We start from the raw sequence: 6,012 nt of genomic DNA, 5'->3' as shown, positions 1-6,012 counted from the left end.
TCCATCCCATCTCCTTCATTCCCTCATCGGTGTGTGTGCGTGCTTATTAATTCAGATTCACTATTCACTATCCAAAATGAAGTAACATTTGCATGAATTTTAATGAATAATACAGATTAGGATGCAACTTCTCATGTTTCAAAATAAAAGCAGAGAGGTATTGAAATGTCGAAGGTAGCTAGAGCTTCTGTGATTACTTTAATGTGAAGAGCACATATAGCATTCCTTGCATTTGCACATTATAGAAAGTGCTTTTGTGGCAAGGGATTGCTTCCAAAACTAATCTAAGCTCTCCATGATGTGATAAATCATTAATAATATAGACCCAAATCTCGGCATCTGCATAGGCACAGCTGGCCTCCTTGTGTCAACAGTCTGCATATATGAAAGTGACTCTGCCAAGATATTTCACTTTAATGAAAAATATTTATCATGGTAAATCTTCAACCTCAAGAGTTTACTGACATAATTCATTTCTATTATTATGTGCTATGATAGTATACCACCACAGCCAGGCTTATATTTGGAAAGATAAAAATGTGCTTTTTTAGGCATTTTGATTACCCTCCCTTAGCATGAATAATTTTTGCTGTACTCTCTGAGTAAAAATGCACCATGCATTTATAGAAATAATAAATCGGTTACTTATCTAATTTTGCTAATGACTCTGCAGGTGCTGTGTGGAAGGACCCTGAGTGTGGAGGCCCAATAAAAAGAGTTAAGCTTTCTTTTTTTCCATCAGAAAGATGAACATCTAACAGCCTTTAATAATGCCAACTCGTCTGAAAACAGACGAGAGATAGGACTGCTGTCACTACTTTGTCGAAGATCTTTTGAACAAACAGAAGCAAAATAAATTTTTTGGAGGGAGGATCAAGTAAAAAGATGGTAATTCCACTGGAATTGCTTATTCGTACTTCTGTGTACTGTAGGAAGAAATAGTTAGGGTGCAGGGGTGCCAGCTCACATCCCAGCAGGTGGAAACTCCTGACAGTTGTCTCTCCACCAATTTACAGCGACCAAGCCTGTGACCTTGAAGAACTGGACTGAGTGGTATCTATTAAATGTTAGAATGTCTTAACCAAGAAGAGAGAGAATGAAAATAACCTAAAGGAGTAGAGAATCAGAACTTGTTATCTGGTTTTCTAAAATACTTTTAAATTTGTTTTTAAAAACAAGCCTCCCTGCCTAATCTTTAATCTTTTTTTTTTTTTTCCCTGAGCCAATGTTAAAATTCAAATCAACAAAAGGAGAAGAAACTAACTGGATACCTAGTACATCCCAGATACTGGCTAGCCACAATAGTGTCACTTAATTCTTACCACTGCTCTTGGAGACAGGCATCATTGAGGAACAAAGAAACCCAACTTGTTAACAGGGTTTTCAGCCTGAGCGGATGATGGCGTCTAGGCTCTAATACGGGTGTGCTGGGCTCTCGCGCCTACTTTTCTTTCTAGGACCCGGCGCTATGAAACAGTGGAAAGAGTATAGGTTTGAAACGATATGTCTTGGATAACACAGAAAATAAATCACTTAAAAACACACAACTAGATGCTCAAAGCTAGGTTAAAATGTGCTGCAATTTCTAATTCTTTGATTGCTTTGGCTTGTCACATACAAACTAGTGTCAGGAACTCTGCAATGGGGTCTATAGCAGAGTTCAGTTTAAACCTCTGTACATTATATGCATTCTATTATGTATGCATCTCTGAATCACTTAAATAATGAGAAAAAAGACCCATTTAACAGCATGCCCATTTTTATTAAAATAAGCCTTACTAGTTAAGTTGTAAATTTGCAACTAACGGTTAGGGCAGTACAACTGCAACTTTCACACACGCACACAGCCAGAAGGAAAAACACCCTAATCGCTGAAGGCATACAGGAACGACCGTAGTAGGTAGAGCCAGAGCCAGCTCATTGCCAGAAACCGTTTGTGCTACTGGTTGGTTAACAAGAGAGAGCATAGGATTCTAGGTAATTTGTGTCTTTCCAAATAAAGGAACATAAAGGATACATTTCTTTCTTTCCTGTGTCTTCTCAGATAGGATGTTTGCTATTACGGATATCTCATTCATATCCAACATATGAGATTCATTTTGAAAATTATACTGCTAAGTGGAAGGATCGAAGGGGGATAGGTGTATGGGGGACAGGAAGAAGTTGACATTCTGGGATAAAAATCAATAGCAAACACTCTTTGCAGTCTGCCGTAATTACAGGACTTTTGTAAAACCCCAAATGTCCTGTTAAGCTGTGATGAAGTGGCAAGGCCCAGCAGCACAGGGGAAGACACATTTGGCCAACAGCATTTGAATCTGGGTCTAGGACATGGTGTCACTGAGTCAGCAGCAACACGAAGGAGGTGACTGGAGGTAATGCTCTCTCTGCCAGTCCCAGTTGCAGGGGTTTCATTGATGTCCTAGAAGGAGGCTCAGGAGAAACCTACAGTTTGTCTAACCCTTGGCTGGTTCCACAGAGTGCTCTGCCTAAGTTCTCCTTGTCCCCAGATCTCTTTGGCCTTTGAACCGAGAACCTATCATCAGTTGACAGCGAACAGGTAAAAAAAAAACACTTAAGGCCTGTAAATGTTTATAACAGACTTTCTCACCAGGTCGACCCTAGCAACCAAGTTAGACTTAAACATTACCTGATTCACTCAACTGTAGTCAAGAATGAGCTCCCCCTCAACGGCTGTCTTCCCAAACCCCTACACTGGGATCAAATAAAAAGATGGTAATTCCACTGGAATTGCTTAATCGTACTTCTGCGTAATTTAGGGAGAAATAAGGTACAGTGTTTTTTCAGCTGAAAAACCCCTTCAGACTTGTATTTTCAGGGAAAGCTTGGCTAAGGATCCTCACAGAGTTCACCATTGTCTGAGTTTGTATTTCAGTAAGAAAGCTGAAGAAAGGAACTGTTTGGCCAAGAGCGCTTCTGGAAAACCCAGAAAGGTCCAGAGGACTGTTCAGAGGTTTTTAACATCATCACACACCCATTAAATTAGAATATTTCCATGCTGAAGTTGTATTCAATGATGGACTTTTAAATTCCTAGTGCATTTGGATCCATGCACATACACGGCCAGGCTATGTGTGTGTGTGCGGGGGGGGGGTGGGGGAGGGCGGTGTATTTTTCTCTGAGTTCGTGTTGGTAACCTTTGTGAGTTCTTTGTTATAATAAAATCTTTGGAACTGTGCTCATAAACCACTCCAGTATGTTCTGAATCTGGGTCATAATTACAAAATAAACACATTCATTTCTCATCAAAAATTTTAATTAAGAATTCCAGTTATGCAATTATTTGCTAATGAATAATACCTACTCAGGACCAAAGCATACCATTAAATGTGTTTACTCAAAGTATGTTTTATAAAGATAGTTTCCATGGGTCACTTTCTCATTTTTAAGTCATCGACCTTATATTAAAACAAGAGGATATCGCCCTGGTTGTTGTGGCTCTCTGGATTGAGTGCAGTCCTTCGAACCAAAGGGTCACCTGTTCCATTCCCAGTCAGGGCACATGCCTGGGTTGCAGGCCAGGTCCACAGTCGGGGGTGCTTGACTCTCTTTCAAACACCCCCAACTTGAAAGAGAGCGAGAAACTCCCTCTCTTTCTCCCTCCTTTCCCCTCTCTAAACATAAATAAATAAAATCCTTAAAAAATAAAATAAGAGGAAACAGTTTATCTCCTATTTTGTTGGGATGCATGGGGATTCAGGAGATAAGAATAGCCTAAAATTCCTGGGAATAACTTACTATTAGTCTAATCAGTCATGATTTCAGCTATTAATTAATATCAAGCTACCGAATTCTGTGATTTAACTGTGTCTCCCATTCATTGGCTAGGTTTTGCCTAGAAAAAGGGGGGCAGTGCAGGCAACTATTTGTGTTTTTATTGTGCTTTCGAGAAAACTACCCCATTCTAAGCTACTGATTCTTTAAATATGCTCTTAGTTCCCATGTAATAAGGGAATAATCAATTTGCTTTCATTTGATATATTTGTAATCTTTTACGTTGATGAACCAAAGATATACATAAATAAACAAATAAGTAATCCATCTTTGCTGTCAAGTAATTGTGCAGCCTATAGAAGAGTGCTTCTATAAAAAACTGCAAACATAGTTAACCCTTTCAAGTTTAACCACTAGAAACACGCAAGGGCTGAGAAAGACTAGCGGCAGAAATGCTTTCCCTCAGAGACAGCGAGTTCTAAGGGAATGGGGACCTTCCAAATCAAAGTAGGCATTGCAAAATCCAATCAAGGTGACGAGGAGGGGTTCCCCCGATAAGAATGCAACTAAAGTGGAAGAGGGCAAGATCATTCACTCATTCATCCTTGCATACACTCATTTCACCATTTATTAATAGCAGTAATCTGTTTTGTGTAAAGCACTGTGTAGAGATACATGAGAAATACCTTGCATTTAGACTGCAACTTAAAGTTTTTAAAGCAGTTTTATCAATCGGAGACCTGGCAGGGGACAGATGGAACATTTGACTTGGGTAATTTGCGGAGCCTTTAATAAAGGGATTATTTGTAGAAGTGTAGGCAGAGTGCAGAGAAACCACAAGGGAGAGTGCCCTGGGGCTTGCCTGCCCCTAGGATGAAGGAGCCAGAGGAGAGAGCACTTAGCAGAACCTGGAGACATAGAGGTGCTGTGGAGAGGCATTTAGAGGTCAACTTCTACAGGTACAGAGTAGAGAGAAAGGACAGGGAGTGGATCTGGTGGAGCAAATGGAAACTCACTATTTACTTTATTTTGATCCTTATAGAACACTATGTAGTAAGGATGCTAATTTTGCAAATGAGAAAACTGAAACCAGGAGATTTGCTTATTATAACTTAGTTAACATAGCAATGCCAGACCTTGAACACCTGCCTCTTTTGAGTCTAGGTGCTGCGCTTATCACACTGTCTCCCTAGTCCTTCTCCTTTGGCCTTCCTTATGATGCTTATCTCACCATAATGCATTATTAACATGTTTTTATCACCTACTGGACTGAGCTTCTTGAGAGAGAGAACATGCCTTTATATCATTGGTATCTAGAGTAGCAACTGGGTCAGGAAACCTGGAGACACATTAGAGAGTGTGCAATCTATGATAGATGTGTCAGAGGCTAACTTCATAAGTGGCAGAATGCTGTAGATGCTAAGTCCAGAGGTGGAAGGAAAGTGCTATAGACAGAAAAAGGGGGAATGAATAATAGTGTCACTTGTAAAAGACTTCTTGACATAGGGTCACAGGAGCTGTGCCCCCAGCACACTGAAAGGTGTGTCGAAGGTAGAGGAATATAACCAAGTTATTGTGGGCTGAGGGGGCAGCAAAGGCAGGAGAGGGTGGTAGGGCCTGGTATAGCTTGGGCATGATTGGCGTTCCTGGGGGCAAGTGGTAGAAGATGTGACTGGAAGGACAGGAGAGAATAATTGCATGGGATTTCTGAATTGGCACTTGCTAGCCTTTGAATGTTTTTCTTGGGGTGTTTCAAAGCCATAGTCTTTTGAGGAAAGGAATATCATAACTTAGGTTGAGCTTTTGAGAGACAACACTCATGCTAGAGGGAGCAACAGGTTGGAGAAGCAGGAGATTCCAGAAGCAAGGATGCTAGTGTAGGGCCCAGGACAGAAGATGACTTCCATAGTGATGGGATCAATAGAAAAATAGGAATACACAGCAGATACACCGCAGACTGAGCCGATGTTCGAATGTCAGTGAGGGCAATGGAGATTTTTCCAAGTTTCTTAGTCTGGCCCAATTTAAGAAAAGTTGAATTATTATAAGAGATGGGGACACAGGAGGTGGAGCAGGTTTGCAGGGGTCATAACTGACTTTGGTCTTGGACAAGTGGAGCTTGAAGTGCTGTGTGGTAACCATGGGGGGATGCCCAGTGGCAAAATCGGAAATTGTTATTATAATTACAGTTGGTAGACAGGAGAAACTTTCTGTCTTCCAGAGAAACACCATCATCCAAATGAGCCAAATACATATATGAAAGTAAGAGGAAATCTA

This window comes from Desmodus rotundus, chromosome 7 (assembly GCF_022682495.2).
Source record: "Desmodus rotundus isolate HL8 chromosome 7, HLdesRot8A.1, whole genome shotgun sequence".
Taxonomy (NCBI): domain Eukaryota; kingdom Metazoa; phylum Chordata; class Mammalia; order Chiroptera; family Phyllostomidae; genus Desmodus; species Desmodus rotundus.
The sequence above is the reverse complement of the archived record's forward strand: the minus strand, read 5'-3'. Positions refer to the sequence as shown.